Below are 23,111 nucleotides of genomic sequence, written 5' to 3' on the forward strand. Positions count from 1 at the left end.
CTATTACACATGTTCCTTTACTCTTCCTCATCCCCACATATAGATGCATATCCATTGTTTATTAAATAACTGCAGCAGGATACAGTGGATTAGTGCAACCATGACCAGGTCATCCAATAATTCCTAAGGTTAGTGTCAGTATAATGACCCTTTAGCCGAGTAGAGTAATGCTTGCTTTCTCACAGACTGCATTTGGATTCTTGGCACTTTGTTTAGTTCAGGAATCTTGGCTGATATGCATTATGAGTTCTGGTCTCAGAAGGGTTCATTTCATATTAATGAGTTGTGATGGTTTTCACCTTGAAACTAATGAAACTAAGCGTGCATGTGTGTAAACACTTGCTATCTACAGTGTGATTTATTGGAGGAGGTGGGAAATTTTCTGATAGAATATTTTTCTGCCAGAAAATGCAGGTTTGTTTAAAGCCAAATGTTTTGCAAAGGTGTCTAATTTAACAAAAGTTTGCTTTGAAAGGGGAAAACTTGGGAGGCGGGAAGAGGAAAAACATTTTGATAATATAATACCAAAACCTTTTTTGAAACACTTTGGTTTTCTGTTTCAAAATGACCTGTTTCATTTTTATTCAATATAATAAGTCAAAATTGGAATTATCAAAATGTTTCAACCTAAAACTTTTTTTAATTTGATTTTTGTGTGAAATTTTGGATTTTTTGTTGTTGTTTCCCATTTTAGGACAGGAAATTTGAACTTGTGAAATGAAAAATCTAGTTTCTGCTCTTACCAAGTCATTTCTTAAAAAAAATGTGGCACTTGGGCAGAGATCACAGGTTCATGTGGGACTGGAATTCACACAGGATTTGTTCAAAATCATTCTGGTGTCATCAAATCTTGCCCAATCATCCCGTTCTAATGCAACTGCTGCTTGCAATTCCACCTCCTCTTGGCGTATATGATACTACTCTGCCATCTAAAAAACTTATAAATTCCACTGTGTCCTTGTATCCTTACTCTAATGGATTGAGTATGATAAACATCTGGATAGATTATCAGGAATTGAGGCTCTCTCAATCTAAAGGCCTTTATTCTCAGTCCCTTTGCTGGAAGCAGTAGCAAACTCATATTTTTTGGGGAGTCTCAGGGTTGGGGTGCAGGAGGGGGTATGGGCTCTGGGCTTGGGATGCTGGCTCTGGGGTGGGGCTTGGGATGAGGGGGTTGGGGTGCAGGAGGAGGTGAGGATTCTGGGGTGGGGCTAGGGATGACGGGTTCAAGGTGTGGGAGAGGGCTCTGGGCTGGGGCAGGGGTGCAGGGGGGATAAGGGCTCTGAGGTCAGAGATTTGGGGTACAGGAGGGGGCTCTGGGCCAGGGCATGGGCATGGGTTTGGCATTGGGGCATGGGCTTACCTTGGGGAGGCTCCTGGTCTGCGGTGCCACAGGGCTAAGGCAGGTTGCCTGCCTGTCCTGTCTCTGTGCTATGCCCTGGAAGCGGCCAGCAGGTCCGGCTCCAAGGCAAGACAGGAGTCTCCATGGCACATCTTGCTCTTGGCCACAGGCACCACCCCACCAGCTCCCGTTGGCTGAGCCTGTGCTCAGGCAGCGTGTGGTGCCCCATGGGCCCCCCACCTAGGAGCCAAACCTCCTGTCTGCTTCTGGGGCGCAGCACAGCGCGGTGCCCCAGGATAGGTAGGGATTAGCCTGCCTTAGCCCCACAGCACCGCCAACTGGGTTTTTAAGGGCCCAGTTGGCGGTGCTGACTGGAGCTGCCAGGGTCCCTTTTTGGCCAGGTGTTTCAGTCGAAAACTGGATACCTGGTCACCCTAGGTTGGAGCAAGAGATTGGCCTACCAGTAAAAGCTGAATCCAGATATGGCAGATCCAGGAATCAAGCTGAGGATTGCAGCTGGGAGTCAGAAATCAAAGCCAAAGCGTTAACCAAAATTCTAATCCAATCAGGAAGGAGCTGGAGCTGGAGCAAGGCTAGAGACAGTGAAGGCAGGGACAGGAAGAAATGCAGCTGTAGGCTAGAATGTGTTGAACAGCAACTGGCCTGCTGCTGCTACCGAGCTTAAGAATCAGCTTGAAGACTCCTGCAGCCAATCAGGTGGCACAGTCAGATAGCTTCTGTAAGGGCCCCTGTGTTTGCTGGGTGGCCAGGAGACTGGCTGTGCTGCAGGCTTGTTCGTGACAGTACTCCCGCTTTAAGGCTACCTTGTGAAAGCCATAGGACCTGGTTTCAGGAGGTATTTCTAATGGGAGGCCCCTATGAGTTCTGGGTCATGGATGTTTTCTACTGACTCTCATTGCTCTTCCAGTCCGTAGCCCTCCCACTCCACCAGATAATAGTTGCCTCAAACTCGAAGTCTAGAATTTCCTGGACCTCCTACTCCTCTTGGCCCTGGACATCTACGGGGGGTGGTGGTGGAATGGAGCAACTGGGAAAGTGGTTCTCCATGTAAGCTTTCAGAGGGACATGTGGAAAACTGGGTGGGCCTTCAAGGATTCCAGGAAGTAAAGTCTAATTTGTTACAGGGCTAATTTGTTCTGCCCAGATACTGATCGTCCAATTTGGCTCAGAGGCATGTGGATTTTGAAGTGTGTGAAGGACAACCAAGTCTTATCTCCTACAGGGTCAGCGTGGCTTGGCGCTTTCAGTCAGTATGATGTTTATATGCCTCCTGAGAGGCTTCAAAGTGTTTGGTAAGCTCTTGGTAGACCCAGTGAAGGTGGACACCTAGGTCTGCTGTGTCAGGGACTTGAGAGTCTAGAGGTGCAGCCAAACAAAGTAGAGGGTGAAAAATGTAGTTTGCGTAGAATGGGCTGTGTTGTGGGGATGCCTGTATGTATGCAAACTCTGCATATGGTAGGACGATGGCCCAGTCATCTTGATTATAATTGAGAAAGCAATGTAGGTATTGCTCGAGGACCTGGTTCCCTCAGCCTCCCCAGTTAGCAGACTAGTAAGTCCTATTTGGCTCTGATCAGTGGAGAATGACTGGGGCCAAAGCATGAACACACGCCAGCACTTGTTCTGTGGTTTCATGAACTTGTTATGGTCCTCATCAAATTTAACTAGCTTTGGAATCCCCAGCTCCCTAGAAGCAGGGGTGGCTGCTACAGTCAGGCGATGGCTTGAGCCTGTAGGACTGCAGTTTGTATTTGCAAGGATGTAAGTTGGGCCTGTAGAGTCTGGAGGATTCCCTCAGTGTCCAGCACCACTGCCTCTGTGGAATCTGTCTGAAGGGCAGTCCAGCTACTACCTGCCCTTGTTCAATCTTTTGGGCTGCTCAGCCAAGCTGTGCGCAGTGTAGCCTACTGTTTGGAGCAAGAATCCGGCCCATCAGTTGGAGCTGAATCCAGATGTGGAGGTCCAGGTGTGAACCAACGGTCGTAGCTGAGAGTCAGAGACCAAAGCCTAAGCTGAAGGGTTAGCCGGAATCATAGTCAGCAGGTGGAGCCGGGGCTTGAGCTGGGAGTCAGATCAGTAAGGAGCGGGGAGCAGGAGAGGAGCAAGGTCAGAGGCAGGGATAGAACCAAGTGCAGCTACAGGCTAGAATGTGTTGAGCACTAGCCTGCTGATGCTACTGAGCTTAAATATCTGACTGCAGAGTCCTGCAGCCAATTAGATCATTTCTGTTAGGGCCAGCTGTGCTCCTTGGTTTGCCTGGAGATTGGTTCTGTTATATACACACACTTTGCTTAGTGGGTCAACCACAGGGACTCCTGCTCAGATACCTGGCTCCATTTCTTCAGCAGCTGGATTCTGGCGGTGGCTTGAAAACTCTCCCCCTTTTCCCTTCCCGTTATGTTTGAGGGTGCTCTAGGGAATCTTTTCCAGATCCGAACGCCACCCTGGCACATAGAGATGTGGTCACAATGGGCAGGTGGCATTTACACTTGAATTGACAATTAAAACCTGTAGCTTTCAATGTTTAAAGATGCGAAAATATACTTTGCACGCATGCATGTTCACACAAAAGTGAAGTCTGGATCTAGTTGCAGAGATAGTACTGCGTGGAGGGAAGGGATGAGAAGCACCCAGTGACTGAGGCCAAGGGTGAACAGGCACAAATGAAGCCGCAAGGAGTAATGCTAAAAAGCAGGAATGGGGAGAATAAGGAGCTTCACAGAGATATTGAAGGAGTGACTAAGCAAATACAGTGGAGGCAACTTAAAAGTACAGTCTCTCTGGGTGGGAAGGATTAGAAAAAGATAAGAAATATATATCTGTAGCGAAGACCAAATTTCAGAGAGGATGTAGATGGAAATGTAAGTTGTAAATCAGAGTAAACGGCTGTAACTTTCTCACCAAAGGGATAGAAGCATGGGCAGCTGGCGAAAATATTGTGGGGTTTTTTTTTTGGGAGGGGGAGGAGGAAGTGCTGATCCTGCCCCACACGCACCCTGCAGCAACAGCTCCTGTTTCCCCAGCTCCCCACTCCAGTCCATTGGCTATCACTGCTCACAGATTCAGAAGAGGCTGTCACGGCATCAGTTGACGTGTCTGTCTGCGTATAGACAGGGCCTGCCCAATTCCTGTCCCTGCCAGATATAGGGCCTCAGTATTCTCTCCTCCAGAAGTCCATCTGTGTGTGCAAAATGGGTATGCTTAGGTCTGTCGTAACATTTGCATTTGCAAATCCAGGTTTTGCAGTTGGAATTCATAGATGTGCCATTTCTGTTGATGCCTTTATAGGTGTTTACAGAAAGAAAAGGAGTACTAGTGGCACCTTAGAGACTAACCAATTTATTTGAACATAAGCTTTTGTGAGCTACAGCTCATTTCATCGGATGCATGAAAGCTTACTCTCAAATAAATTGGTTAGTCTCTAAGGTGCCACTAGTATTCCTTTTCTTTCTGCGAATACAGACTACCACGGCTGCTACTCTGAAACCTGTCTTTATAGGTGTTTGATCTCTTATGGCCGAATCACATTCGTATGGTGGTATTTAGTTTAGTAACTTTTAAACTTTTTTATTAATTACTGATGTTGCAGCTGATCACCTTCGTATGTATGTTGTTTGGTATTCAGAACTCATTAGGTGACCCAAATGCCATAGGACTTCAGGCAAAATATGAAATAATGTGAGGTTTTATGTACATTTTGGTAAATTCTCCCCGGTGTCCCCTTTGTCCCCTTCTGAACAACTCAACAATGCCAGAGAATTTCTTTTGAATGAAAGATATTTTTTCCATGCTAGTAAACTTTGAAAAGTCTTCTAACTTTTGAGGTGGTATCCTCATCCTGGCACATAAGGTCAAAATACAAGAGCTAAATTATGACGTCTAATATATATGTGCACAACTGACAGACTGTGGTGTCAAAGTGGGAATCAATTTACTCTCTCATTTATCTCAAGCAATTGATAATGTACTCTAATTTGGTTGCTCGGAATTTATGATTGTTGTATGGAGGAATGGTGGTATCCGTTAGAAACCTGCTGAACTCTGCTAAGAATGTTTGTGCAAAAAGACCCTAATTATCAGATTGTTCTGTTCAAAGCTGTTTATGAAATTTAGCAGTCTTGAGGTTATTTTTAGGCTCAAGTCAGCAGTCAATTAGCTTCTTAAATCCTTCCTACAGAGACCGCTTCAGTTCTTCATGCATACACTTAAAACAAATGTTCTATTGTTCTTCTGTAATCTTTAACTCAGTTGGTCTAGACAATGTGACCCAAGAGCTGAGTGGTTCTCTTACCCCCCCGCCCCCCCCCCCCCGCTCTTTCCCCGGTGTGTGTATGGATTTTAAAGTCTTAGTGTTACTTTTCCTTAAAAAACTGGGAAAGCAGAACTTTGCCTCAGGATCAGCTCTGTCACTTTGGATCTTTTTAATCTCCCATGTGACTTGTCATCTCTAAAGTATTTGCTATAGTCTTATATATTCTACTGGTTTTTTTTTTTCTGTTGGCAAGAAAACATGCAAATCATACAAGAAAAAACATGAAAAACAGCATCCTACATGTTCTATTAGCAAGTTATTCTTGAGGTGCCCAAGTCACTTCTATATGCAAAAATCTTAGTATAGATTTTGGGGTATTGGTTACAATGTAGTTGGTAGTAAAATAATGGGAGAATCCACAGTGACATCATAAATATTTACAAGAAGGTGAAAAACAAGTAGGTGAAGATGGACTTTGCAGTCATGGGTAACAATATTTTTGGCTTTGCAGGTATCCATTAGACTTATTGTCGACTAATGAGACAGCCATTTTGTCTTGAATAAAACTTTAATCTTTCCACTTGTGAACTAATCGCTTTCTTTGCCATCTGTAAGAAAAAAATTGTATCCTTCAAAACAACCATACTTTAGTGTATCTGATAGTGCTGTTTATAGTTAAGGTTGACTCAGACTTTGCATTATAAAATCCAGTTTTTTCCCCTGTTTTTAATATCTCAGCCCTTTCAAATTTAGACCAAGCTGTAATTTGGTATAAAAGATGTTACAAAGGAATTGTTGAAATCGGTTATCTTCTTGAGCTGTAAAGCTTCAAATACGCCATTTGGTCTGAACATGATGTTCTTTGTCAGTATGCAGAAAAACAGGGAAAAACAAAAAGTTGGCTGGGCAGAGGTGGGAGTGAGGGGTGAGAAGGAAAGAAGAGAACTTTGTGTGTAAGGGGGTATACAATCTAGGTTCTTCTAGGTGTATTGTGGCTCTTGCATTTCTTTGGAATCCTTGGGGAAACGATGCCTAGTATTTGATTTGGTTCTTTGAATCCTTACAGCAGAAAATTATTTATGGAGCTTACCTAGCAGTTAGCCTTTTACGATCTAGGTCCTGATCCTGCAATGAGTTCCCTCTGGATGGATTACTGTGTCTATAAGAAACGTACTGCAGGACTTGGGGACGTGGTTTGATTGATTGATCTGTATTCTGAACCATTCTTTTTATTTAGCTTTATCCCTGTGTAATTCCTTTCACAATGTAAAAACTTTGTGGTGCAGACAATCTAGGAAAAGCAAGGACGAGGCAAAGCTACAGCTATGGTCTTGTCTGTTATCACTCATAGAAAACCATTATGGGTGCAGTTCAGCTCTCCCATGAATGCAGATGTCTCCCACAGAAGTTGACAGGAGTCAAGTGTCTGTTTGTGAGGACTGAATTTGACTGTATGGTTTTTAAAAAGATATTTGAATAGACTTGTTAATATGCTATTTTGGTGCTCTTCTTGGTTTTCTTTATCCAAACTATATCTTAGGAATTACAAGTTTATCAGCATTATATTTAAAGCTAGACAACTCAAGATGAAACAAAGTATTTTGAGAAGTTTAAGGTGCGGCTGCTGCTGCTTCATGGGACAGTTACCAAATAGGTAGAGCCCTACAAAATTCACAGTCCATTTTGGTCAATTTCATGGTCAGAGGATTTTAAAAATAGTAAATTTCATGATTTTGGCTATTTAAATGTGAAATTTCACTCTGTTGTAATTGTAGGGGTTCTGACCACAAAAGGAGTTGTGTGTGCGTGGGGGGTCACAAGGTGGTTATGGGGGGGGGGATTGCAGTACTGCTACTGTTACTTCACTGCGTCTGGCATTAGTGCTGCCTTCCGAGCTGGGCAGCTGGAGAGCAGCGGCTGCTGGCTGGGAGCCCAGTCTGAAGGCAGAGCCACCATCAACAGCAGCGCAGAAGGAAGGATGGCATGGTATGGTATGGTATTGCCACCCTTTCTTCTGCGCTGCTCCCTGCAGAGTTGGGCCCTCGGTCAGCAGCTGCCACCCTCCTGCTGCCCAGCTCAGAAGGCAGCAGCAGCACAGAAGTAAGGGTGGCATGGTATGGTATTGCCACCCTTACTAAACCACTGCATTCAGAGCTGGGTACCGGGCCAACAGCCACTGCTCCCTAGCTTCCCAACTCTGAAGGCAGCGGAGAAGTAAGGGTGGCAAGACTGCGACCCCCCCCCCAGAATAACCTTGTGACCCCCCCCCACAGCTCCATTCCTCTAATACAAATCTCCAGATGAAATCATTGAGTTTTTTTCTACAAGTATAGCCAGTTAGATTTGTGCCACCGCCAGCTGCTGCTTCATCTTGAGATGTAAGGTACTCTGATCTGATAACACATTAATGTACATATCTATATAATATCTTTAAGAAGCCCCCAAAAGCACTTTATAAACTATATCCCATTAAAATATCTTTTGTATATGTATTAAATGCACTTCTTAATTATATGAAAATGTACTATTTCTCAAATATTACAATATGTCACACTTTTCCTACCACCTTGGAAACGTATAAGCACAATTTTCTAGGACTATGTGTGTGTTAATCCATGCCTTATTTACTTCAAAATAATTTAAAATGTTTAAGTGGGACTTGAGTGGTACATAGACCTCATGCTGGCCTTCTGAACTGGGGTGAATTCCATCCTGATTGCACAGCTATAAATTAGCCATACATGCAACGTTGTCTGTCTTAGCAGCAATCCTTAATTATATTAGCAATGTATAATACACAATATTAATATAAATATTTGTCTCATGTTAAAGCATCTATATTGTTTACTATACTATACATATATTACAGCCTACAGTAATGTTAGTATTAAAAATGTAGTTATCCAGTTAGCAGTTGTATGTATTTGTCACAAACCGAAATTAAACAGTCTGCTGTCCTGCAGTTGATTTGTTACTTGGAATTTTTATAATTGTCAAATATTTTTATAGGAGTCTTTCAAGTATTGGCATTAGGCTGCATCCTCTTTTTATAAAAACAGTTAAAACAGGATACCATGCATTTTGTCACTGTACATTTATTTCCCACTCTTCCAGCCACAAGCTCTTGTCTTTGCAATCTCTCGAACTTCATGTGTGCTTTTAGTAGAATTGAACATTTTGTTTTCCTTTGGTGCAATGAAAAAATTTGTTACAGACTAGTGAAAGAACTCTGGTAGCCATGTTCTTCTTCTTTTCATTAACTAACTTGTTAACTAGATATTTTACTTTAAGTTTTATAGCCAGTGATCATTATCCTAAATACAGCAGGGTTTTCTTTGACTACCTTTACATATGCTGTGAAACAATTTCAGTTTTCAAGGACTGAAAAAATTCCATTGTTTATGAAAATGATGCCTAGTATTTGATTTGGTTCTTTTAATCCCTGATTTGGAGGCCTTTTAGTATGGACACTCAAGTATTTGTGCAGCCCTTGCAGGGTAAGGGCATAACACATACCTTAGACTATTCATTTTAAAATGGCTGTCATCTCCCAAAGAACCATAAAACCATTGTTTGACAGTTATCTTAAAAATACCAGCAATGTTCATTTCAAATATTAAGCCATCATACAGTGCACATGGTATCAATGTATTGCCTTATCACAGTCACAGTGCATGCTGTCCTTGAGGATGATAGCAAGCCATCAGGGAAAAAAGCTATTGTATATGGCTGTGTGAAATTGCTGTAATGCTCAATGTAATATGGAGGGTCAAGAAATTGATGGCAATCATAAGTCAAGCAATGATTCATTCATAGGTGGGAAACTACTTGAAAAAGAGTGATGACTGTTAACTATTCCATATGGCAGTGGATGACAACTGAAATGGTCCCTCATAATACATACATTATGTTAAAATTATTGACCATTGGATGTTGTGAATCAGCAAGGGGCTTTAAACACAAGGAATGAAGTTGTGGAGAAAGCATTTCAGCATCTTTTTGTTTCACCTCTTGGAGGAAGGTGCTGCTGTGCCTCTAATTTGTTTCAGTTTATTCTCTTACCAAAGGACTTTGATTTCAGTTATTCCTACTCTTCCACCTCAATCATTTTATTCTGCCAAAGCTTCTCATCATGTCCTTTTCCCACTTATTTTCATGGTTTCTTCCATGCTTCCCCTTTTGCCTGGAACTCCTCTGCTCCTTGGACACAACACAATCAGTCTTCATTCAGCTCCTTCATTAAATCATGCTGCTTCTGCAAAAATGATCAATGTTAATCCACCAAAGAAAGTGCTACCTGTCTAATCTGTCACCATGCTATCTGAGCACTGTAAAATAAAAAAAGCTCCATGGGCCAGGGACTGTGGTGTTCTCTGGGTGCTCTCACCTTCTAGGGGTGAGCACACTAAACCAGTGACATAATCAAAATTCAGCATAAGATCCATTTATCAGTCTTGTCTCAGATGTCTGGATTACCAACATGCATTCACAATTTATTTTGGGTCAGTTTTTAAAAACAATATAACAAAATTTGGTCCATTGGGGCAGGTGACCACAGTTGTAAGATCATCAAGGTTTGGAGCTCAGTATTATGCTTTTAGCATTCACTTACCTTTCGCCCCCCCCCCCGCCAATCTGTAATGCTCTGTTGTTGTCTTTCATTTATCTGTTTAATTCATCAAGTGAATTCAGCCAATAAGCTTTAGATTTACTCACTGTAAGCCATTTATCTGACTTATAAGCTGAGTGCTAAAAACATTTCAACCAGACAAAATAACGAGTGGTGGAATTCAGAATGGGAAAATGTGAGTGTATTAGCAAAATGCCCCCTCATGCTGATCAGTAGTCCATACCTTCTTTACAGGCCTCCACCGCTGAGGTATTTCTAGGCATTAAAAACATTTCTAATAGGCTTGGAGTTAATGTTAGCAGCAGTTAACCCTTAAAATGGCTGAATCTTTTGTAGATTACAGTACTTTGGGATCATAATTGGGAAATGACAATTGCCTATTTACATATAATTTAGATTAGCTACACTATAAATTAGTGTAACTTAATTTTATATCATTTTGAAACTGGACTGACTAATTTCACAGAAGTGCCACAGAATTTTTCCATGAGATTTCTGGCACAACGTCAATGGAATGTAAGAGATGGTGTGCACCCATGCAAGGGCCACTTTTCTGGATGTATCTCAAAATATCTATACAACTGTGTAGGCCTTAAGGTTGAGGGATATGGTTATTTGGTCTCTTAGCATTGACCAACCCAACTTTAAACTTGCTGCCAAGTAACTTTGTTATACACTGGCTTAGGGTTCTTGGGATTGCTGTATCGGAACAGAGCTCCACCATGCCACTTTCCCCTCCCCACCCCAAACACATCAAGGAAGAGGCAGAGACTCAGGGCCAAGTGGAAGGGCAGATTCACTGGCAGGGATTTCCCCTTCTAGCAGCAGAATTCTCTACTGGGCATTTGTATGGCCCTTCTGTACCATTTGAGAGGTGCAGTGAGGGTCATAACCCAGTTTGTGAATCTGGTTCTTCATCATGTTTTTCCTCTTCAGGTTGTGGTATAGCCGGTAAGCTGATGCATGGTTTCTTCTGCCGCTCATAGGCTATGTAAAGAATCCACTGACTGTGCCTTTGTCCCCAGTACACCCTTATGCACAGCTGCAGCAGAATTTTGTGGGGCACAGGTCAGCAGCATGCTGGTAACCAGCCTCATCCCTGTATAGACTTCTGGATTGAGACCAGCTGTGCAGAGGAGATATTCTAGTGTTTCAGCCTATGGAGCTATACACATTTGCAGAGAGCGGGAAGGGGATTTATTCCATTATTTTGCCATTTATTCTGGCTGATATGTAGGTAAGGTGCATATTACACACTTTGGAAATATCCCCTAAGCCATCTGTTTGACTTTCTACACTTGTCCAAATCTTAATGTGGAAACATTTAATTCTGTTTTGTTTCCTGAGGTGACCTAAATCTTTCTGTGGGAACCTGCTCAAATATCGCCAGGAAGCTTTTAAGAGATGATTGTGTGTACAAAGATTTCCCTTGACGCAGCATGGAGCTTTCAGATGTGAACTAGTTTCACAAACATGCAGTAACTATTGCTCACTTTGGTTTTGTTTGATCAAAGAAAGTGCAAAATGTGAAATCATTGTCGTCTTTGACATTTTAGGATGGCAAATGTATTGTACATAGGGGTGGGGAATAAAGACACCTTTTCAGAATTGGTCATAAATTCTAAGTGCCTCGATAGTTTTGGGTGTCCAACTTTAGACGCCCAATGCCTAAGTTTAGGAGGTGCGGAGCACTGGCAGCCCCCAGTGAAGTCAATGAGAGCTGTGGGTACTCAGCATCTCTGCAGATAAGGTCATTGGGGATGTCTGGTCTATTCTGTTCAGGTTCTTGTGCCATGCTCATCACCACACTATCTGCTTAATGCACTCCTGGAAGGCACTCAATGTGACTCTACACCTGTCATGTGGTGGTGGTTCTCTCATCCTCTTTTTCCCCAGAGGAAGCGTCTCTCGGGTACAGCTGGTTGGGAACTTTTTGACAAAATATTTTTCCATTTAAAAAATACTGATTTTTCTAAACTGAATCCTTTTGCAGGAAAGGGTCAGTCTTGGGGGGAGGGGAAAATTGAGGGGGAGGGAGAATTGTAATTGTCAAAATGAGAAGATTTTTTTCAAAAATCTCAACTTTCTTCAAATGGGAAAACTATTTCCCGTTTCCCACCCAGCTCTAGTGTCAAGTTTTATATCCAAATAGAGTAGTCACTTCTGACAATGATGACCATATATATTAGGCGATGTTACATTTGCCATCTCTACATTTTTTTTATATGTTCCCACATACTGCGCAAATTTGTGATTGGTTTTTCTTTTACATAAAATGATGTTAGCTAGGCAAAACTAAACTGTAAAAACCTGCAATAAGTAAACAATACCATAATCTAGAACACCATAATTCCCTATCTGTACAATGGGTTGGTTAAATGATACTGACCTCCCTTTGTAAACACTTTCATATTTGTCGATGAAAAGCACTATATAAGAGTGAGGTGACTATTTATTTATTTATCTTGGTTAAACATGAATATAGTGCAGTGTGTATGAACTTTATTGGCTTCAGAGTCACATTACGCTGAACAAATGAGCTATAAAGATCAAATTTTAGCTTATTGTATGGCTTGTTATAAAATAAACGTTCCCCAAAGTTATTTTTCCCCATAGCCAAACAAATACAAAGTCACATTAAATTTAGTCCTCTAGCAAGCAATATATAGATCACAAGTGCCATAAAGAATATTTCCACTTAGTGAAGGTTGAGTTCCTTTGTTCTTTCTAGTGCAAATATAATATTTCATTGGAAGCTAGCAGAGTTTTACAATACAGAATACTACTAAAATACATTATTTTTCAAAGTGAAGGTTGGGTACAAGATTTAGTTTCCTTCCTTTTTTACTCACACATAAATAAAGCAGTTAACCAGCTCAGGATTTGCTGATTTACTTAACAAATCACTAATTCCATACAAACAGTTACACATAAGAAAATCATTAATCAGGAATAATCTTTGAGTACAAACTTGAATTTTATTTACTAATATAACAAACCATTTGAAGAGTATCTGGGGTACAGTCCAGTTTGTAATTAGCTATATTTCATTATGTACCCTAGAGGTGATAAGACATTTCCTGATGCCTCTAGAAAGAACAATAACAAAGGATGCCTTTGTTTTACTACAGTGTGTTAAAATGAGTCTACATATTTATGAGAAAGACAGAAGAAAGTTGCTGTTTGGGTCAGAATTATACTGTAACTTTAAAGAATAACAGCTTCCTATAAAGAAGAAAATGACCATAAGTATCTTTGAACTGTTGATACCACCAAAAATACAACTCACTAACATCCCATCCCTTATGAATTTTGTCAAGGTGCAATAATAAAATGTATGTCCTACAGCCTAATAATCTCTACCTATATTTACAATGTATTTTATTCTAAGTGATGTATTGCAGTAAACAGTCTTGTTTTTTTTATGATGCTGAATTATTGCCATTTAGAAAAGCAAAATAACTTTGGGCTGTGTGATACTGCAGGACCACTAATAGATCAGCCATCTCTAGATGGACGTTGTTCAAGGTGACCCTGTGGATCCTCTGAGAGGGCGTATACTTCTGTTGGTAGCATTTGTCCTTTACATATGTAGTGTCTTCCACTCCAAAATTTGGTTAAGTTGTGTCTTTGGTTAACTTGATGTGTTTTGAATCCTGGAATAGAGTTAAAATAGAAGGAGTAGTGGTATATAGGTTACCCAAGTTCGTCTGGCATTGGCTGAGCTGTCTGAATGTTAATATGGCTGGTGTTAGTCATCAAGACATACCATCCTGGGTTATTTTAACATCCAGATGGATGATGAGTCCTGTATAGTGACAATCTTGAAAACCATATGACTACCCCAGGTGATTTCTGTAGGTGGCTATAGTGTGGATTTTGTGGTCCAGGATTAGCAATTTGGGCAGTAGGGATTACACCCTTCTCATGGGCTGACTGTTGCCTCATTCAGTATGAGGTCTGGCTCTCAGTGAAACAGGGGACCTCTGTTAGTCTACCCAGTTGGATTTCAGAACTCTGAAGGATAATGCCACAGTGTACCACTCTTTTGGTGATTTTACAGGCCCTATAACCAGGGCCCGATAACCATTTTATGTCATTGACGGTCACACATGTTCACTTGTAATGGCCTTTCCTTCTTTACCATTCTCTCAGGCTACTATATTTTATGATGATGACTCTCAGTGGATGGGGTGTGAAGGGAGAAGGCTAGTGCCAGTGGCAGCAAATGTATTCTTAATTTTATCACTCCTGGCATAAATGTCAAATGTTATGTTGTGGCTGTGATAGAAATGAAGAAAGTCTTCACTGCCACCACTGCAGCATCTGCAAGGTTCTGATTGTGAACCTCTGGACACAGACTAGATATAAAGCCTTAAATTTTTTGCTGAAGGACTTGTTTTTTGTATTCTGTGAATAGGCTTGATTAGACTTGTAATATTTTTACTGCTTGCATGGTAACAGAGCTGTGCTGGGGAACCAGTACAACCTCTTCTCAGCCAGTTTTGATCACAGAGGTTCTGGAAGTTCTGCAGGACCTCTTGGCTATGACTTGCAATCTGGACTTGGAAAAGATGTCTCCTGTAGCTGTTCAAATCTAGTAAGGATAAAACTGGATTCTTTATAGATAAACACTTGAAACTGTCAGTGTTACCAGTTTTTGCCTTTTCTCTAATCTTTTTAGGGAAGACGATTGAAGGTTGAGACTTGTCATGCTGTTGGCCCTGTGATATTGCAGATGCTGTGGACTCTGTTTTTTTCTCTGAGATGGTAGAGGTAAGGAGTTGCTCATCAGCATCAAGAGCTTTCTTGTGGGATACCATCAGTCAACTCTTCTCAGTGTGGATGTGACACTAGAAGGGATAGAGGCAGTGTGAGCTGTAGCACCATCAATATGTTGATGATACTTAATTCTGAGGTAGGTCTCTCTTTCATTAGACCTGAGCAATGAGTGTGTCATTTAGCTTTGTCAGGGTCTGGCTGAGAGTAAGGCTAGTGGGCTGGGAAAACATCCAGAGAAGAAGGTGGTAATCCTATTTGCTCTTTTGATTGAGGGAGTATTTACCCACCTTTTGTTATAATTTAATTCTTTCTTAGCCATTTATGGGATACTATCCAAAACTGTTGCCTGTGAAATATAAATGATGGAAATGAAGATGTATTAAGAATGCAGTTTTATATAGCTTTCCAATATGTGTACTGTAACTTGAGTTGGAAAGTTAGTTTTCGTTTGACTGTGTAATAATATGTGACAGAGATGGAGCTTGAGCCAGCACTCTGTTCACTAATGAGCACCAATTAGATTCCCTTGACAAGGTCTAATTGGCCAGGGGTGTACCTGACTCCTAGGCCGGACTGAGGCAAGTGGCTTTAAAAAGAGCAAAGGAAGGAAGTGCTTAAGGAGGAAAGGGGGAGTGGGAGGGAGGTAAGACAGATGGATGGACTAGGAGAACCTGATAAGGGGAGCTCTCTGAGTAGAGTTCACACACACACACACACACACACACGGCAGAAAGCTGGAGAAGAGTGCAAAGGCACGGCTGCACCGATATGTATTGGTGGTGGGATTGAGACGCTGTAAATAAAGTACATGCTAATGTTTACTGGGAAGAAGGTCTCAGGGTGATCTGTGCTCCAAGAAGAGGTGGGGGTATGGTAGCTGAGCCCCGTCATGCCTGGGGGCTTGTCTTGGATCTCACTTGTATCCATGTGAATGGAGAAGCTGATGTAGTGGTTTTGCAGTCCAGGTGATGGAGGGAACACTTCAATGGTTAGTGGAGCAGCAAAAAGAGATGCCGAAGACCCTGCAGACCATCTACAATCCAACCATGTAGAGAAGTAGTCCTTGTTTGCCTAGAAGGCTGAGCAGCAAAAGAGCCTGCAGGAATTTATAAGGGAAGAAGCCCAGGTACAGCAACAACTCCTGCAAGGTTTGGAAGGTCCTGCGATGGGAAACAGAAACCAGGCACAGGTGATAAGACACTCTCTAAGATGGGACCTGCAGACAACCATGATGTCTTTGGTTACTTTCAAAAGAGTGGCGGTAGGAGCCAGTTGGGACAGAACAATGTGGGTCTTTCAGCTGGCACCCTATTTAACCATGGATGTACAGGTAAAATATATGGCTCTCAATGATGAGCAAGTTTTGACATGGTTAAGGCTGCTGTCTGGGACCAGGTGGGCCTGTCCACATTAAAGTACTGCCAGAAATATAGAGTTGCAAGATAGTCTGGAGGATTACACAGGAAATTAACAGACTGGGTATGTGTTGCTTACAGCCAGATGCACAAACTGTAGGGGAGATTATAGATTCTGTGATCTTGGAATAGTTTCTTCAGAGTCTCCCTGAAAATACCCAAGTATAAATCAGGCAGCACCAGCCTGTTAATCTGGAGGCCACAGTTAAACTAGCAGAGGAGTTTGCAGAGGAGGATGTTCCCAGAGTGGGTCACCAGTTTAAGGGACTAGATCTGGTGAAAAAGACTAAGATCCTCCCTCTTCCTCTCAATGCCCTTTCCCATCTAGGGTCCCTAAAGAACTCTGGCAGGGGTTCGGGCCACAGTGTGTTTCCAGTATGGCCATGAAGGACACACACAAAGTATCGTGTGCAGGTTTGCAGAATTGTTGTGGCTGGGCCAGGATTCTTAGGCAAGAACAGAAAGGAAGAAAGCTCCAACCATCTCAGCAATGGTAAGGGGAAGATGCCAGAGGGGCTTAGTGGAGACATCTCCAGCCTGTTTGTTAATCTGGTGGAGACCCACTGGATACTTCCCAGAGGTACGGTCAAAATCGAATGTGTACATGGGGACAATAAATTCTACCTAATGGCAGAGGTGCCCCTGGCAGTCAAAGGGAAGTTTAGGTGGAAACCCACAGGAGTAGTGGTTGGAAGTAGAAAAGGGCTATACAGTGCTCTCCCTGGGGCAAGATAAGGAGGAGACCAGCACAGAGGGGTTGGAGAGACCTGGACACACAATTACAAGCTGTAGAGAGAGGGATGACAGAAGTCCCCCGAGGGTACTGAAAGGGAAGAGAAAGAAAGAAAACAAAGATACAGGATCAAGGGGTGGAGGTAACACAAGCTTCTCCATGGAGGTTGACCTGTTAGCTGACCCCTTGCCTCTAGAATGACAGGAGCAGGCATCCCTGGAACACTTTGGAGGGTTGGGCAAAACAGAGACCCAAGGTACTCTGGTGTCAGGGTTTGCTCTTGTTCTTTTGCCTCCTAACAAAGAGGGTGGAAGCAGGGAGAATAACTCAACAGGCTGCCCTTGGTGTGAGGACATGTGGGCAAGACCGAACTATAGGAGTGACCTCCTCCCAAGAAATGTGACTTTTGTGGATGGAGAATGGATGGACTTTATCGGAGGATCCAAGATGATCACCTTGAGGATGAGGAGTGGCGTTGCTTTAATAAAACCTCCAGAAAAGGAGGGAGAGTGAGAGGGGACAAACTGCCTTCTGTTAGAAAATTGGGGGAGGTATGAGACTGAGCGCTGAGAGATGGGGCTTGAGCCAGCACTCTGGTCACTGTTAGAACCAATTAGGTTCCCCTGAAAAGGTCTAATTTATCAAGGGGGTGTGCCCAATTAACTTCCTAACACTAGTTTGGCCACCTAATGAGCTAATTAGCCCATTAACGGGCAAATGCTTTAAAAAGAGCACAGGAAGAAAGTGCTTGGGGAGGGCAGACAGAGCCTGAGAATGGGAACTCTCTGAGTAGAGACAACTCAACCACCCCACCCTGAGAGAGTGGGCTGGACAGCTGGAAAATGGTGCAAAGGTGTGGATGCACTGATATGTATTGGTGGAGGGATTGAGACACTGTAAATATAGTACACACCAGCATTTACAAAGAAGAAGGTCTCTGAGCTGTTAGCGTCTGTGGAAGAGGCGGGGATACAGCAGCTGTGCCCCTGTTACAAGATAGCATGTCCCAGCTCAGCAGATCTGCTCCTTGTATACATCCAGCAGCAGATCTGTTTACCTAGTGACAAAATAAGTTGGTTTTACTCTAAGCCCTGCACAGCCCACACAGCTAATTTAGAGGGTGCTAAATCTTATTTCTCCTTCTGAATCATCTACAAATGACTTTTGTTATCTAGTTCTAATCAGTTACACCTGTGCTGTGTCACGGAGGACAGAAGCAGAAGAAAATGGATACATTTTCATTTAGGGCCTAGTTTGGCATGTAGAAGCATTATTACTGATAATGTCTGAGAACGAAATCAGCCAATCTGGCTTTTAGATTCTAGATTGAATTTGCAGCACTGACACGTAATATTCCTCACCCTCATCATTCTACTTATCAAATGTAATGTGCTCACTTTACATGGGAACTTTAAGTGATGACAAACGAAGAGCCCCATAATGCTATTTTTAGAATAATTTTTCAGAGGAAAGCAACAGATCTAAACATAAGCTGTTTTGCATTATGCTCATTTAATCAACAGCAGGTTAATCTTGATCTCTTGTTTTTAAATGTCTGTATTTAAATGGTTCATAATACTGATGTCTATGGAAAAGTGAAATACTTCTCATGCTTGCTCAGATGCTTTTTAATGTAGTTTAAGGTGCAGTGGAACAGCTTTCAGTGATTTAGTATGATATTTCTGGTTTCCTAGAGACCAAGTGTTAAGTTTGTTAGACATTTCCTGCTATTCTTTTGAAATGTAAATCCTGTTCTTGTTAATTGAAAAGACCAGTGTAGGGAGAGGGTAATGCAATTTCCCATCTATTAAAATATAGATTTCAGAATGAAGAAAAAATAAAATAAGATTTTACACAGAAATTAAGAAGCACTGTAGGTGGAATTTACACTAGTCGTTCATAGGAGACAAATTTGGAATTCCACAATCATTTTGCTTTTCTCATGATCAGTTTGAAGAAAATATCAGCATATTATTGTTAATCAAAGCCAGGTTTTGATCTCATCTTTACTGATAGAAATCTATAGTAATTCCATTAATTTCAATGAAGTTACTCAGTAGCATAACTGAGATTGGTATCTGGCCTTCTGCTTTTTCTCATTTTTAGAAAGATCTTTGGTATACAAATGTAGATGTTGCAATTCTTAAATTAAACGATTTGTTTAGCATTTGGAATTGCAGCCTGCTAACATATAGGGCGCTTACAGCCCCTGTGTACACTGTTTTTGAGGATCAGATGTTTATAGCAGGGCACAGCTGATTTTGGGGGGTGGGGGCAGAATTACACAATCTAGTTGTTTAACTCCGTATGTCAGTCTGAAGATGTAGAGGACCACCCATGCAGAAGACAAGTGAGAATAACTTTTTTTTCTTCAGAAATCTGGCCTGCTTTGAAATGCAATACCTTAAACGACAGCTGCAGCGAAGACATTAACCAATTTTAAATACAGGTGTATCCATAATGCTTTCTATGCCTGAAATACATTCTGTAGCCTGTTTATACACATTAATTTTGAATAAAAAACAGTCGTTGGGCTTGATTCATCCCCACCGGTGCTGGGAAATGCAGATTGCATTCTGCTGCGCTTCAGAGGGCAGGTGTTTGCATTACTACTCTCCCCAAGGAGTTCTGCCAAGGAAGAGCAGCTTTCAATTGTGGTTTGGGCTCCACAGGAGCTAGCAGAGAATGCATCAAGAATTTTCAGAATCAGCATGCTCACTGAGAACATGGACCCTCCCAAGCTGTGCCATCTGTTTTTGAGGTTGCTCTGGTAGTAGTTCTGCCTTGTCATCAGCATGCATTTCAGGTGGCCTTGTGACCTCGTCCCAGGCAAACCTTTCATTCCTGGGAATATTGCACATTCATGCCACCAGAGACCAGTGTAATCCAAGGTGAGTCAATTTGTTTGCAGAAAATCTTTAGGCAACATGCAGGACACAAGTGCAGATTGGCTGGGCCACAGGCCCTCATTCTGGTATTAGCAAAGGCACAGTGGATATGCCTATTCTCCAGTGCAGATTCTCTTTCACCTTGCCTTACAACACCCAAGTTCAAATAATTTCTATCCACATAAGCCTTTCTCCAGTGCAGATCCCCTGTTGGCCTCTTTACCCATTCTGTAAATGACCTGTGCTTTTTGCCTGACACCACACAAGACAATCGGGGAAGCTTTCAGCATCCCAAGTACTCTAGGTTGTTTTTGTCCCTGACAAGATCTAGGAAATAAGTTAAGTATTAGAGGGGTAGCCATGTTAGTCTGGATCTGTAAAAGCAGCAAAAAGTCCTGTGGCACTAACGGATGTATTGGAGCATAAGCTTTCGTGGGTGAACACCCACTACGTCAGATATCTGACAAAGTGGGTGTTCACCCACAAAAGCTTATGGTCCAATACATCCGTTTAGTCTATAAGGTGCCACAGGACTCTTTGCTGCTTTTACAGATCCAGACTAACACGGTAACTGCTCTGATACTTAAATGCAGAGCCTTGCATGGTGTTAGCCATATGCAGTGGAAATCCATCAGCCTCATGAAGAAACTTCTGAAATAAGTGTAATCTGGGAACAGCAGGGCAATGGCAGAATGGTACTTCTTCCAGGACCTTTACAAGGTTTCCACACATTTTTCACCTCCGTCTTCTGTCAGTTCTTCAGGAAGATTGCAGTGATGCATGTGCTCAGATGCAGAAAGTCTGAAGGTGCAGCTGTGTTTTTCTTTTGAATGTTTGACATGTGAAAGTAAGCTCTTCCATTCTCGTACTCACAGTGGGTGTGCTTTGTTCTTTAAACTAAATGTTGTCCAGTTTACAGAATGAGATTTTTTTTTCCCACAGACTAGCTGTGAGGCCTGACTTGATCCTGCCAAAAGCCCCATCTTCAAACACTCTCCCATTGCTAGATATGGTGGAGTGATGGCTCTCATCATAGCTCTCCTCTGTTGGAGAGAAGGGGGCTATAAAAGGGAAGGTATTCAAGAGAAATACCTTTTTCATAGCCAAAAAATGGTTAGTGTCTGATTAATAGTGCTTCATCCTGCAAATCCTGTATGTGGGAGTCTACATTTTCCAGTATATTCTGTTCAGTCTTTCACTTGTACAAAATAGTGGGCTTTAATATTGTGGGCTTTTATACATAGACTGATTTATCTCCACATATCAAGAAGAATACTTACAAAAAGGTTTATATAGCCAATAAATAAGGAAAGTGAGGATAAACATGATAAAATATTATATTGCCCTCTATATAGTAGCAAAAGTCCTAGTTTTCATGGATTTTAATCCAGATAATATTATATTGTGCACAAAGAGCATATGGTGATGCCCATCCAAGAATCTCATTCCACTTTAAAAAGTGGTTAAATATGGTCACCCCTCATTTTACAGAGGGATGAAGTAGTACACAGAAGGACTTTCCCAAGGAAACGCAATGAGCCCAAGTGAGAGGTTAGAAGATTTAGGTTCTACCAATACTTGTAGCAGAATGCTTCATCCATCTGCCTTGAAGAGTTCTAAGGGTTCTGGGAAAAAGAAACAAAATATTGTTGGCATTTTGCTATGCTGTACTGTACACGTGATTTGAAATGGTATGCAACATGTGCTTATAAATGTTTAGGGCAGTACTTGAAGCTTGCAACAAAAATAATAATAAAATATTGACTAACTGCGTGCTGCCTCGGGTCACCACAAATCTAGCTGAAATAGCCTAGCCAGGACAGTAATATGGGGTAAGAGATGAAAGTGATCAGATGTCCTCCACCTATGTGCTACCATAGTGGTTCTCAATCTTTTTTCCAATCCAGAATGTCCCCTATTCTGCCTTCCACCAAATCCTGTTTCTCATTTAGCAGGATAGGATGGGGAGTGTGGTTGCATTACCACATCACCATGCAGGCTGGTGGTACAAAAACAGAGTCAGGCCACCATTCCTATGGAAAAGAGAGAGCAGAGATTTGTGGGTTTTTTGTTTTACCTTTTTTCCTTTTAATGATCTTGTCATCAAGATCTTCTTGGTTCTGGGTGTGTTGGGAATAACTGTATTTTGCATTAGCATGTTGCACTGGGAAATACTGGTACTAAAGAACACTTTCCTTTTTCCATAGATGCTACCCAAGATATACTGGTGGGAGAAGGATTATCTCATGATCATGGCAATTAACAGACTGCCATAACATCTTATCTTTTGAAACTGCCTGCTTATCAATGAGTAATCTGTGTATTAGATGTGTGCTCTCCAATAGATGGCATTGCTGAAACTACAGTTTTGCATGAATTGCTATGCCATATTAACACTGGGCAAGAGCTTGTTATTCTTTATATAATTAAGGATTACTTGCTAATGAAATGCTATCAGAAGTCTAGTAGCTTAGGAGAAGGAGGGTGAGTGAGGGGATTGAATTTGTGTACAAGTCAGAGAAAATGACAGGATAAGGGCATTGGCTATGGGAGCTAACACAGGTATGAGGTAAAAATCTAGCAGCTTCAGAAATATATTCTGAGGTATTAAAATATGAGAAAATGCTATTTTAAGAGCATTTGGTCAGAAATGGTTTCTACAAAAAAGCCAAGATGACATGGTATAGAACAAAGTGTGATGAACAGAGACACAGAAGATGGAGGTCCATCAGGCAGTGCAAGTCAGGCAGACAGAAATGAGCAGAAGTCATTAAAGCTGCTACAAAATAAGAGTTAAAATGGTAATTAAGTGAACAAAGGGAAATGTGGTAGCCATAAGAGAAAGAGCTGACCAAAAGGAGCAGCAGGCTGGGAATTTTATCTCTTGATTCTCTGGAAAGGGGGAGTTAAGACACAGATAGTCTGCTGCTAGTGTCTCTCATTTGGAAAGGTCAGAATGAACCATTTCAACATTATAAAATGAAACATTTTTGATTTTTTTCAGGCTATATTCACAAGAGGATTTGGGCACCATGGGAGGAAGAAGAC

At 41.9% G+C, this 23,111-nt stretch overlaps 2 long non-coding RNA genes across 2 annotated transcripts in view; one reads left to right on the plus strand and one right to left on the minus strand.

The window, feature by feature from the left end:
• Window positions 1-9,675: 9,675 nt before the first annotated feature.
• Window positions 9,676-23,111, minus strand: part of LOC125635743 (uncharacterized) — a 107,313-nt gene continuing 93,877 nt past the window's right edge. The window contains exon 7 of the long non-coding RNA XR_007356359.2: window positions 9,676-9,870. This is a non-coding gene — a long non-coding RNA (uncharacterized LOC125635743). The remainder of the gene's footprint in view (window positions 9,871-23,111) is intronic.
• LOC142071913 (uncharacterized) overlaps window positions 14,930-23,111 on the plus strand; it is a 248,828-nt gene continuing 240,646 nt past the window's right edge. Inside the window, exon 1 of the long non-coding RNA XR_012668146.1 lies at window positions 14,930-15,021. This is a non-coding gene — a long non-coding RNA (uncharacterized LOC142071913). The remainder of the gene's footprint in view (window positions 15,022-23,111) is intronic.

The sequence above is a fragment of the Caretta caretta genome, chromosome 4 (assembly GCF_965140235.1).
Source record: "Caretta caretta isolate rCarCar2 chromosome 4, rCarCar1.hap1, whole genome shotgun sequence".
NCBI classification, from domain to species: domain Eukaryota; kingdom Metazoa; phylum Chordata; order Testudines; family Cheloniidae; genus Caretta; species Caretta caretta.